This window comes from Puma concolor, chromosome A2 (assembly GCF_028749965.1).
Source record: "Puma concolor isolate L17-30 chromosome A2, mPumCon1.1.hap2, whole genome shotgun sequence".
Classification (NCBI taxonomy): Eukaryota; Metazoa; Chordata; class Mammalia; order Carnivora; family Felidae; genus Puma; species Puma concolor.
Genome location: NC_141668.1, coordinates 133,527,595 through 133,540,857, shown reverse-complemented (window position 1 = coordinate 133,540,857; position 13,263 = coordinate 133,527,595). Strand labels below are relative to the sequence as shown.

Genomic DNA, 13,263 nt, shown 5'->3' with positions numbered 1-13,263 from the left:
TGCTCATCCCAAAAGGTGCCCTCCTCAATACCCATCACCCACCCTCTCCTCCCTCCCACCCCCCATCAACCCTTAGTTTGTTCTCAGTTCTCAACAGTCTCTTATGCTTTGGCTCATTTAACAAAAAATTGAGCCGGGGTAATAGCAAGCTGTAAATTATTAGTCAAGGATTCTCACGTTTTGAGGGATACCTCCTCTAAGTCGTGGTTTGATTTACGCAACAATTTATCCCATCCCTTTCTCCTCCTTGAGTTTTGAAGACCGTACTCCCCGAAGACTGCAAGGGCCACGTACGCGTTCAAATACAAGGATGCTCACGTCCGCCCCGCCGTGTTTATGTTATCATGGTCCTCGTAGGTGGGAGAAGAGGGTCTCAACAAATAAAAATCTTTATCGGAAAGATGAACTTCAGTTTGAATAAAAAGACCTTCAGTTTGATTACTTTTGCTACTTTTCCCTGCTCGCAGGAGCTGGACGGACCCTTTTGAGGGACTAGCAGCTGTGAGGCGCATGGACCCTGGCCAGGGCTCTGCGTTTGTAACAAATGCATTTTTACCTTGCCTGACAAAACAGCCCTATTGTTATCAACTGTAAATCTGTTAAAAACACACAAGGGCATTTTAGTATGTGTATCGTGCATGAAAGATATTATTGCCTGCCGGGCTCCACTTGGCAGCGGAAAAGAGGTTTTATGGAAGGAAACAGCACTAGCAAACTGAGGTGCGCGGGAAGGTAATTGTGCCTTTAACATTGGCGGCACACACGTTCACTTAAGACGGAGACTCCTGCCCCTGCCTCATCCACACCCAAAGGACCTGCTAGACAAGCAGCCAGTCGTCTCTCTCTGGGATCAAGCTGTCAACGCAAACTTGAATTCTTTCCCTTTTTTCTGAGCTAAGCTCTACCCCCAGAGCTCCCGACGCCTTCCTGAGTGAAAGCTCTAAAAGAGCTCCCTTCTAAATGGCATCACATGCACAGGGCTCTTCAAACTGACAGAACAAAAGAGCCAAATTGCAAAAGTATGGTCTAGTGACTTGTTAGTTGCGCTGGATGATTACTTCTTAATGGGCTCTGAGAGCCGGCTGTGGGTTTTGATGCCGCTTAACCAAACCTTGCAGAGTTCTTCCCTAGTTAGTTACTAATTAAGGTTGATTTGCTTAATCAGCTAAACACACTCTAATGAGAGAGAGAGGCAGAGAGAAAAGGAGATGGGGCAAAACCTAGTCCCTACTCCTCTCTCTTACCCTTCCCAATTAGTGGCAATGAAATTACTTGGACGACGAGTCGCAAAGATGAATTCTCATCTGGAAGGGCTAAACAGGCCTGCTATGATGTGTGTGTGTGTGTGTGTGTGTGTGTGTGTGTGTGTGTGTGTTTTCATGGCTTTTTCCCTTCCCATACTGATGCTATGTCAAATAATAGTCCTGTTTTTTTTGAAGGCTGGTTAGCTCTGGATGCTCCCAAAGCCATATTGTCTGCTCCTTTCGCCCTGCTTCCCCCTGACCGCTAATGAATATGTTCAACTGGCCAGGGTCGCTTTATTATTCTGACATAATGAACTGGGGGATGTGATTTCCAAGTTCTGAGGCTGACACTGGCAGGGTGACGTTTTCACCTCGAGGTGCCCCAACTGTATACTCGACACACTTGGAAGAATAAATATTGATCTGCTTTCTGAGGATGTGTGCCATGTGAAATGTTAATGCTTTTAAACGACTTTGGACATACAAAGTAGCTATTATTACAGTTATTATTATAAGGTATAAAATCTCAGAGAGTATCTCATCTTTACCCTTTATCCTCACGATTAGTGTCCATGTGTTGAGTACCCACTGTATTCACACTACCACTTATGTGACTGGATATAGCGATGACATTGCAAGACAAAGACATTCATTTTGTGACTCCTTAGCAAAGAAGAGAAGGACTATTTTCAACAATAATGTGAATATATATTGTTTTGTGAACCACCGATAATGACTGTTTATTCCCTCGTGGGTCCTTACTTGTTATTGGGTTCGAGATTTTCTACTTGTCTTCCCTATGTGTTTCATTCTTTTGTATAGAGAGAAAGAAAAAAATTGCCATATATTTTTTAAATGTTTTATTTATTCTTGAGAGGGCACAAGTAGGGAAGGAAAAGAGAGAGGAGGACAGAGGATCTATGCCGTTCGCCGTGAGCCTGATGTAGTACTTGGACTCACGAATTGTGAGATCATGACCTGATCTGAAGTCGGATCCTCAACCAACTGAGCCACCCGGGTGCCCCCCAGAACTTACCACTTAAAATCATAGTTGGCTATAAAAGTTTGGGGCCCTAAGAGAAATGGGATTAATAACTGAACTTTGGTTTGGCAGAATACTTTCTGAGAAAGTTGGATATTACAAGCGAGTTTCCCCTAAGCTATGGTGTAGGAGATAGTCCTAGTTAAATTTCTCTATAAGAAAAGGCTGAAATTTGTAGTTTGGGTGGTACTAGTGAAGTCTTAGAAAAATAGGAATGAAGTAATATGGCAGAAGGCAAGATCTCAGAATGGAATAATGGCCAGTGAGAACGGTCAAGTGACCCAGTTAACAATAGGGCTACCTGACATCATTTTAAATTGCTTGCTAGCTTGTACTTTGATCATAAAGCCTTCGTCCCCATTGCTATTTCACTTTTGTCAAACTTTAGTAAAAAACTATTAGACACAATCTATTGTTGATGGCATTAAGAACAAAGAGATTGAAACCACATCCAGTGAAGCCAGCTGAGGACCCAGGGAGATTTGAGTAAGGCGTGGAAAAGTGTTTGCAATGAGCAACTTGGGATTGGGTATGAGGCAATTTTGCTTTTCTCAAGAATTCTAGATACCTGAAGAGATTCCTGGGCTGCTATCTGAGTTATCTATTTTTTACTTATCAGATGTATTTATTCGACTACTGGTTATTGAATATCTACTATATGCCAGGGACTCTGATGACGGTTTGGGAATGAAAAAGTGACTAGTATTGGTAAGATCTCTGTGCTTAGTATAGCTTATCATTGTAAGTAATGGGATGTGAGTATATCTACTTTGCAGCCATTTAGAAATTTATAAAGAATTGTTGTGATCTGCCCATATTCTAGCATTTCTATTTTCCTCACTACTTCTTCCTTGCTTCCTTTGTTTTAGGCAAATTAATTTCTTTATCGATTCCTGGTTTAGTTTTTAAAATTTTGCTCAAGTTGCTGTCACATATAATGCCTCCCTTCTCCTCACCTAGTTAAATCATATCAGCTTCTCTTTAAAACCTGCTTTGGACGCGCTCAGCCCAAAGCAACCACAATTGTTTTCTGATTTAATTGGCCTGGAGTGCACGGTGGGCGTAACAATTTGTAATAGCTGCCAAGATCATTATAATGTTTAGCCGGGGTTGAGAACCACCGTCCAAAAGTGGACATATAGGGAGAGTTTAAGATGGCGGTGTAAGAAGATCCCGAGCTCCCCTCTTCTTGTGGGTACAACAAATTCTACAACCTCAGATGGAATAATTCCCTCTGAAGAGGATGTAGGAACTGAACAAACAGAGCCTGCATAATAAGGGATAGCACTGAAATGGGTTGAAGGCAGACACATGGTCTCAAGGGGAAAAAAAAAACACCCAAGAACAGTGTTCTACAGATGGGAGGGGTCTCAAAGTTTCCCTGAGGAGCAAGAGATTTGAGCTCCACATCAGGAACCCTAACTGTTATATCCTCTAAAGTGAGGCGAGCCCCAAAACGTCTGGTTTTAAAAACCAACAGGGAATACCTCCAGAAAAGCTACAGAACTGTAGGAAAAGGGAGACTGCTCATAATGGGTTTATGCATAGACTCACTCACCCTGGAAAACAGTGCAAAAATATCAGATTGAAAGACCCACAAACCCTAGATTAAGGAGTCCCACTCACTAATCTTGTAGCACCTGCTGAAGAGGCAGGAGGTAGCTGGGCCTCTCCTCAGGGACTGAGATGCCAGAGGAAGCCATTTGTGCTATCTTGTTCTCCTATGCTGATCCTGGCAGAGTGGGTGCCATTTTGGAAACTTCCTTTTAAAATGTGAATGTCAGGGGGCATATCACCCTGAGAGCCCTGTACAAGCCTGCACTTCGGTTGGCCACACAGCTGATCGGATGATAAGGCTTCCCTGCAGTGTGCCCCCCGCAGTTGTGGCCAGGCCTTGCGGACAGTAGGGCCAGAGGCTAACACTGTCCACCAGAATGCCTGCAAGAGTCACAGCCCTGTCACAACAGGAGGGCATATTTGCTGCCCACAGAGGGGACACCCCTGGAGCACCTGGCTGCGATGGTACAGGGATTGCACTTCTGGGCCCCACATCTCCTCCATAAGGTCATGCCTTCAAGACTAGGAGACATAGCTAAACTATCTACTACATAAAAACAAACACAGAGTTAGGCAAAAGGAGAGAACAGAAGAATATGTTCCAAATGAAAAACAACAACAACAACAACAACACAAAACCTCAGAAGAAGAGCTAAACAAAATAAAGATAAGCAGCCTAGCCAGTGAAGAGTTCAAAATATTGGTCATGAAAATGCTTCCGGAACTTGGGAGAAGAGTGGATGAACACAGTGAGACCTTCAACAGAAAGATAGAAAATGCAAGTATCAATCAGAGCTGCAGAAAACAATAACAGAAATGAAAAATACACTAGAGGTTATAAACAGCAAACTAGATGGTTCAGAAGAACAGATCGGTGACCTGGGAGGCAGGGTAGTGGAAATCTTCCAAATTGAACAGAAAATAGAAAAAAAAAATTTTTTTTTAAATGAGGATAGCTGAAAGTTAATGTGGAACCAAATTAACCATCCTAACATTTACATTATAGTGGTCCCAGAAGGAGAAGAGAGACAGGGGCAGAACAGTTATTTGAAGAAATAATAGCTGAAAATTTCCCTAACTTGGGGAAGGAAACAGACATCCGGGTCCACAAGGAACAGAAAGTCCCAAATTAGATGAACCCAAAGAGATCCACAGAAAAACATGTAATAATTAAAATGTCAAAAGGGAAAGATAAAGAGAGAATCTTAAAGCCATTAGTTACATGTAAGGGAAACCCCCATAAGACTATCAGCTGATTTTCCGTGGAACTTTGCGGGCCACAAGTTAAGTAGCATGTATATTCAACATCCTGAAAGGAAAGAACTTCCAAACAAGAATGCCCTATCTTGTAAGGTTAAAATCCAGAATTGAAGGGAAGACCAGTAGTTTCCCAGACAAGCACAAACTAAAGGAGTTCTTACACACTAAACTGACTTTTTAAGAAATATTAGGGCACTTCGTTAAGTGAAAACAAAGAGCCCTGATTAACAAGAAAATCTATGAAAGAAAAGAAATCACACTGGTAGAGGCAAATGTAAAGTAAAGGTAATGGATCAACCATTTTAAAGCTAGTATAGCAGTAAAAGCACAAAAGTTCTTATATCAACTCTATCTACAATAGTTATGGAATATACAAAATAAAAAGATTTAACATGACATCAAAAACATAAAATGTGGGAGGAGGCAGTAAAAATGTAGTGCTTTTAGAATGCATTCAAACTTAAGTGAACACCAACTTAAAATAGATTGTTATATACATAGGTTGTTATATATAAATCTCAGGGTAACCACACACACACACACACACACACACACACACACACACAAACACACCTATAATAGATACATAAAAAAATAAAGAGAAGGGAATCCAAACATAACACTAAAGAGAGTTATCAAATCTCAAGGAAAAAGTACAAGAGAAGAACAAAGGAACAGAGATGAATTACAGTAACGTTCAGAAAACAATTGAGAAAATGGCGATGAACACCTATCAATACTTAATTTAAATATAAATAGACTAAATGCTCCAATCAAAGATCTAGAGTGGCTGGAAGGATTAAAAAAAAAAAAAACAATCAATAAGACCCATCTGTATGCAGCCTAGAAGAGGCTCACTTTAGATCTAAAGACACACACAAACTGAAAGTGAAGGAATGGGAAAATATACCCCATGCAAATGGAAATGAAAAGAAAGCTAGGATAGCAATACTTTTAGCAGACAAAATAGGCTTTTAAACAAAGGCTGCAACAAGAGACAAACAAGACCATTACAAAATGAATACCCTTAAAAGGATGAATCCAACAAGAGGATCTAACGCTAGTAAATATTTATGTATCCAACATAGCAGCACCTAAATATGTAAAGCAAATATCAGCAGATACAAAGAGAGAAACTGACAATAATAATATAATGGTAAGGAACTTTAATACCCCACTTACATGAATGGGTAGATCAAACAGAAAAATAATAAGGAAATACTGGCCTTAAAAGACATATTAGGTCAGATGGACTTAAAAACTATATAGAGAACATTCCATTCAAAACCAGTAAAATGCACATTGTTTTCAAGCGCACATGGAATACTCTCCATAGATCACATGTGAGACCACAAAACAAGTCTCAATATATTTAAGAGGATTGAAATTATATCAAGTATCTTTTCCAACCACAACAGTATAAAACTAGAAATCAATTATAAGATAACGAGGAAAAAAAAAAACTGGAGACTAAGCAGCATGCTACTAAACAACAAATGGATCAAAAAAGAAATTAAAGATGAAATAAAAAAACATCTTGGGACAAATGAAAGTAACAACACAATGTTCCAAAATCCATGGGACGCAGCAAAAGCAGTTCTAAGAGGGATGCTTATAGCAATACAGGGCTACCTCAAGAAACAAGAAAAATCTCATATAAGCAATGTAACCTTACACACATCTAGAAAAAGAAGAAAACCCAAAGTTCGTAGAAAATGAAATAATAAATATCAGAGCAGAAATAAATAGAAACTAAAAAACAATAGAAAAGGTCAATGAAACTAAAAGCTGATTCTTTGAAAAGATTTTTAAAAAATGATAAACCTTTAGCCAGACTCATGAAGAAATAGAGAGAACCCAAATAAATAAAATCAGAAATGAAAAAGAAGCAATTACAACTGATACCACAGAAATACAAAGAATTATAAGAGACTACTAAAATTGTATGCCACCAAATTGGACAATCCAGAATTGCGTCAGCAACAGTAATTAAAAACAAACACACAAACAACTCCCAGCAAACAAAGGTTTAGAACCAGAAGTCTTTACAGGTGAATTCTATCAAATATTTCAAGAAGAATTAATACCTATCCTTCTCAAACTATTCCAAATAACTGAAGAGTAAGGCGTGCTTTCAAACTTAGTCTACGAGGCCAACATTACCCTGGTGCCAAAACCAGACAAGGCACTACAAAAAAAAATCTTTTACATCTTTGGTTAGGTTTATTCCTAGGTATTTTATGCTTCTTGGTGCAATTGTGAATGGGATCAGCTTCTTTATTTGTCTTTCTGTTGCTTCATTATTAGTGTATAAGAATGCAACTGATTTCCGTACATTAATTTTGTATCCTATGTTTTCACTCTTCTGTGGATCCTGAGAAACTTAACAAAAGACCATGGGGGAGGGGAAGGAAAACAAAATAAAGTTAGAGAGGGAGGGAGCCAAAGCATAAGAGACTCTTAAAAAATAAACTGAGAATAAACTGAGGTTTGATGGGGGGTGGGAGGGAGGGGAAAGTGGGTGATGGGCATTGAGGAGGGCACCTGTTGGGATGAGCACTGGGTGTTGTATGGAAACCAATTTGACAATAAATTTCATAAAAAAAGAAAAGAAAAGAAAATCAATATTCCTGTAAGCCTACATGCAAAAAATCCTCAATAAAATATTAGCATACCAAATTGAACAATTCATTATAAAGATCATATACCGTGATTGGGTAGATTTATTTCAGGTATATAAGGATGGTTGAATAGCTGCAAGTCAATCAACCTGATGTACCACATTAACAAAGTAAAGGGTAAAAGTCATGTGATCATCTCAATAGATGCAGAAAAAGCATGTGACAAAGTTCAACATACATTTATAATAAAAAACTCTCAGCAAAGTGGGTACGGGAAGAATGTACCTCGACATAATAAAGGCCATGTAAGTAAAACCCAAAGCTAACATCACCCTCAGTGGTGAAAGGCTAAAAGCTTTTCCTAAGTTCAGGAACACAATAATGATACCCACTCTCACTACTTCTATTCTGTATAGTATTAGAAGTCCTAACCACAGCAATTAGGCAAGAGAAACAAATGAAAGGCATCCAAATTGGAAAAGAAGAAACAAAACGGTCACAATTTGCAGGTGGCATGATACTATATAATAAAAACCCTAAAGATGCCACCAAAAATATCAGAACTAGTAAATTCAGTAAATTTGAAGAATACAAAATCAGTATATAGAAATCTAGAGTGTTTCTATCAGTAATAAATTATCAGAAGTTAAGAAAATCCTATATTACAATTGCATCAAAAAGAATTAAATGCCCAGGAATAAATTTAACCAAGGAGGAAAAAGACCTGTAGTTGGAAAGTTATAAGGCATTGATAAAAGAAATTGAAGATGACATAAATAAATGGAAGTATATCCCATGCTCATGGATTAGAAGAATTAATATGTAAAATGACCATACTATCTGAAGCAGTCTACACATTCAATGCAATCCTTATCAAAACATCAATCTCTTTTTCAAAGAACTAGAACCAATAATCCTGACATTAGTATGGAATAATGAGAGACTCCAAATGGCCAAAGCAATCTTGAGAAAGAAGAACAAATTTGGAGGTATCATGCTCCCTTATTTCAAACTATACTGCAAGGCAATCATAATCAAAATAGTATAGTGCAGGCATGAAAACAGACACCTAGATCAATGGAACAGAAGAGAGCCCAGAAATAAACCGACACTTACATGATTAATTAGTTTACAACAAAGGAGGTGAAAATATTCAACAGAGTAGACAATTTCCTCAGTACATGGTACTGGGTAAACTGGACAACTACATGCAAAAGAATGAAACTGAACCAGTTTTTCACACCATATACAAAAATAAATTCAAAATTGATCCAATATTTAGATGTAAGACCTGAAATGATGAAGTTCCTAGAAGAAGACATAGGCAGTAAGCTCTTTGACATCAATCTGAGTGACATTTTTGTGGATCTGTTTCCTCAAGCAGGGACAACAAAAGCAATGGGTCTACATCAAAACAAAACAAAAACAAAAAACAAAACAAAACAAAAAAACCTTTTGCACAGCAGAGAAAACCATTAACAAAACGAAAGGCAACCTACTGAACGGAAGAGGACATTTGCAAATGATATATCCAATGAAGGGTTAACATCCAAGATATGTAAAGAACCCGTATAATTCAATATCAAAAGAACAAACAATCCAATTTAAAAGCAGACAGAGGACCTGACTAGACATTTTTCCAAAGACGTACAGATCGCCAACAGGCACGTGAAAATAGGCTCGGCATTACCCTCAGGGAAATGCGAATCGAACTGCAATGAGATACCACTTCGGAAAAGCTTTCAGCTGTTCACCATTGAATGTGATGTTAGCTGTGGGTTTGTCTTACTTACATGGCCTTTATTATGTTGAGGTACATTCTTCCCATACCCACTTTGCTGAGAGTTTTTATCACAAATGTTAAAATGGCTCTTATCAAAAAGACAAGAAATAACAAACGTTGGCAAGGACGTGGAGGAAAGATAACCCTTTTGTCCTTCGACTAAGAATGTAAATTAGTGCAGTCCAAAGGAAAACAGTATGGAAGTTCCTAAAAAAATTAAAAATAGAACAACTATACAATCCAGCTTCTTGTATGTATTTACGCAACAACAACAAAAAAACCCTGAAAACACTAATTTGAAAAGATAACGTGCCTCTATGATTATCACAATGTTATTTGCAATAGCCAAGATGTGGAAACAGCCTAAATATCCATCAGTCGATGACTGGATAAAGAAGATATTCCATGGATGGAATATTACTTGGCCATACAAAAGAATAAAATCTTGCCACTTGCAACAACATGGATGGACCTAGAGGGTATTATGCTGTATGAAATAAGTCAGGGAAGACAAACACCATATGATTTTACTTAGATGTGGAATTTAAACTGAAGAAAGTAACAAATAAAACAAAACAGAAACAGGCTCATAGATACAGACAACAAACTGATGCCACAGGGCATGAGAGTATTCAGGATGGATAAAATAGGTGAAATGAATTAAGAAGTACCATCTTCCAGTTAGACATGTCAATGAAATGTACAGCCTAGGAAATATAGTAAAAAATATTGTAACAAATTTGTAGTGTATGTAAATATAGAATCACTGTGTTGTGTACCTGAAACTAATGCAGTGTTGTATGTCACTTATTCTTTTTTTTTAAATTTTTTTTAATCTTTATTCACTTTTGAGAGACAGAGAGAGACAGAGCATGAGCGGGAGAGGGGCACAGAGAGAGGGGAGACCCAGAATCCGAAGCAGGCTTCAGGCTCTGAGCTGTCCGCACAGAGCCCAACACGGGGCTCGGACCCACGAACCGTGAGATCGTGACCTGAGACGGTCGGATGCTCAACCAACTGAGCCCCTGCCGGCGCCCCTGTCACTTATTCTTAAATAAATACTAAAAATTAAAAAAAATAAAAAAAAAACATTTAAAAATGAGAAAACACCCCCCCTCCACAAAATATATATATATATATATAAGATCTTATTGTTACAGTTTCCTGTGATTCTATTTAACTGAAGTATCTGTCTGTTCCTTTACATTTTCCATACCCTGTCAGAGAAGAGGCCCTCCTCCTTTTAAAGGTGAATGCATACGTCCAGGAGATGCGTCCTTATTTCTTTTTTTTTTTTTTTTTTTTTATATATTTTTTTTCAACGTTTATTTATTTTTGGGACAGAGAGAGACAGAGCATGAACGGGGGAGGGGCAGAGAGAGAGAGGGAGACACAGAATCGGAAGCAGGCTCCAGGCTCCGAGCCATCAGCCCAGAGCCTGACGCGGGGCTCGAACTCAAGGACCGCGAGATCGTGACCTGGCTGAAGTCGGACGCTCAACCGACTGCGCCGCCCAGGCGCCCCGCGTCCTTATTTCTTCACCATACACAAGACATGTCTTTATCCACATTATTCCCCTTCCCTGTATTTTGAATTTCACTCTATTGCCTCCTTCCTCCCTCTGCATGCGTGCCTAGATGTACCATAGTCCCAGATCCTTCTCGCATTAATTTTTCCGTCTGTTTCCTCAGAGAAGTCCTTGACACACAGTACTTTATTATGCATTCATTCTCTTGTCCCTCACAATTCATTTTCATCCCCATGTAAATGAAACTCATCTTTGTCTTTAACAGAGTTCTGGTTTTCCTCTTATTGTGATGCTTCTTCTGTGACACTTGACTGACCACATTTTTGGAAGCAGTGGTTCCTGTGTTTATGGTTTGTGGTGGAGGGTTCAGATCAAGTCCCTGACACTTCAGAGCTGTACGACTTAGGACAAAGTGCCCCTTTCTTCGTACTTTGAAAGGAGGTAACAGTAATGTTGTTCTAAAGGTTGATGTGCTGCTTCGTGCCCTTGCAGAGGCAGTAAAGCCTCCATTAATGTTAGTATTTGCATTCATTCCAGTGGCTATAAACTCCCTATGGGCAGTCTCCATGCTGCTTTCTTCTCCTTTCTGTCCTCAAAACCTCAAAAATATTAGTTGTGAATGAGTGAGCAAATGAATTGTTCCCCTGCTCTTAACGGATGATCTTTCCCAAAGCCTTGGGTTCAGTTCTCTTCCCCCTTTCCTTTGCTGACCTCATTTAATCCCTGAGGATATTTTAACTTCATTCATTTATTCAACCATCTTCTTCATGTAGATCACCACCAAATCTAAACTGAAATCAGACTCAGCTCACTGTGACCCCAGATCCAGATTTGCTGTCTTGAAGATAACTCCCAAAAGAATATGCTTAAGACATGTCTTTGATGCTTTAAATCCCTATGTTTAAAAAAACAGTCTTCTTTCCTTCTCTTGGTGTTCATTCATATATACATTATATATTTACTCTTATCTACTTATTTATTATACATGCACATTTAAAATAGCCGCCTGTATAAAATATATATGTCTTACCTGTACATTTAATTTATATACATATATATATATATATATAGGTGAATGTATACGTTATATATATATATATTATATATATATAATATATATGTGTGTGTGTGTATATATATATGTCTGACCTGTACATTTAATTTATATGTATATATATATATATATATATATATACACACATACATACACACATACAGAGAATATGTATTATATATTTTAACAACTTCCAAAGAGCTCTACATCCTTATTTGCTTATGGGCTCTAAGATAATGCCACCTGCAAAATATTATTCTTCCTAATCAGTTCCTCAAGTTATTAGCTACCTGCCCATTGAAACAAAAAAATAATAACGTTAATTTTTTAAAGACCAGATACCTTAGCCTGCTAGTAATTTGACCCTTATTTGAATAGAAAACTTTCTTTTATGAAACAGTATATATTTATTATGCAAGCAACATGTAGATAAATTTTTATTGTAAAAAAAAAAACTTAAGCAACACAGAAGTGTAAAGTTAAAAGCAGAATCCCTACTTCACCACTGATGCTTGCCCATTCTTACTATTCTTTTTTAAAAAAAATTTTTTTTTTCAACGTTTATTTATTTTTGGGACAGAGAGAGACAGAGCATGAATGGGGGAGGGGCAGAGAGAGAGGGAGTCACAGAATCGGAAACAGGCTCCAGGCTCTGAGCCATCAGCCCAGAGCCTGACGCGGGGCTCGAACTCCCGGACCGCGAGATCATGACCTGGCTGAAGTCGGACGCTTAACCGACTGCGCCACCCAGGGGCCCCCATTCTTACTATTCTTAACAGAGGTGATTCCTATCATCAGTTTAGGAAAACTCTTTTAGAGACCTTTTGCTTACATTCATGAACAAATGTACGTTTGACTTTTACTTACATAAATGCACGTTACTGTATTTATTAGTGTGAAACTGGAATGTTGCCCTTATTTTTTTTTTAAAAATTTAATGTTCATTTCTTTTTGAGATAGAGAGCACAAGCGGGGGGAGGAACAGAGAGAGAGGGACACCCAGAATCCGAAGCCGGCTCCAGGCTCCAAGCTGTCAGCACAGCGCCCAACGTGGGGCTCAAACCCACAAACCGTGAGATCATGACCTGAGCTGAAGTCAGACGCTTACCCGACTGAGCCACCCAGGCGCCCCTGGAATGTTCCCCTTATTAATACATCTTGGAGGGAGTGCTCC

At 38.7% G+C, this 13,263-nt stretch overlaps 1 protein-coding gene across 1 annotated transcript in view; it reads right to left on the bottom strand.

Moving 5' to 3' along the window:
- MDFIC2 (MyoD family inhibitor domain containing 2) overlaps positions 1–13,263 on the bottom strand; it is a 128,734-nt gene that overhangs the window by 33,580 nt on the left and 81,891 nt on the right. The window lies entirely within an intron of this gene.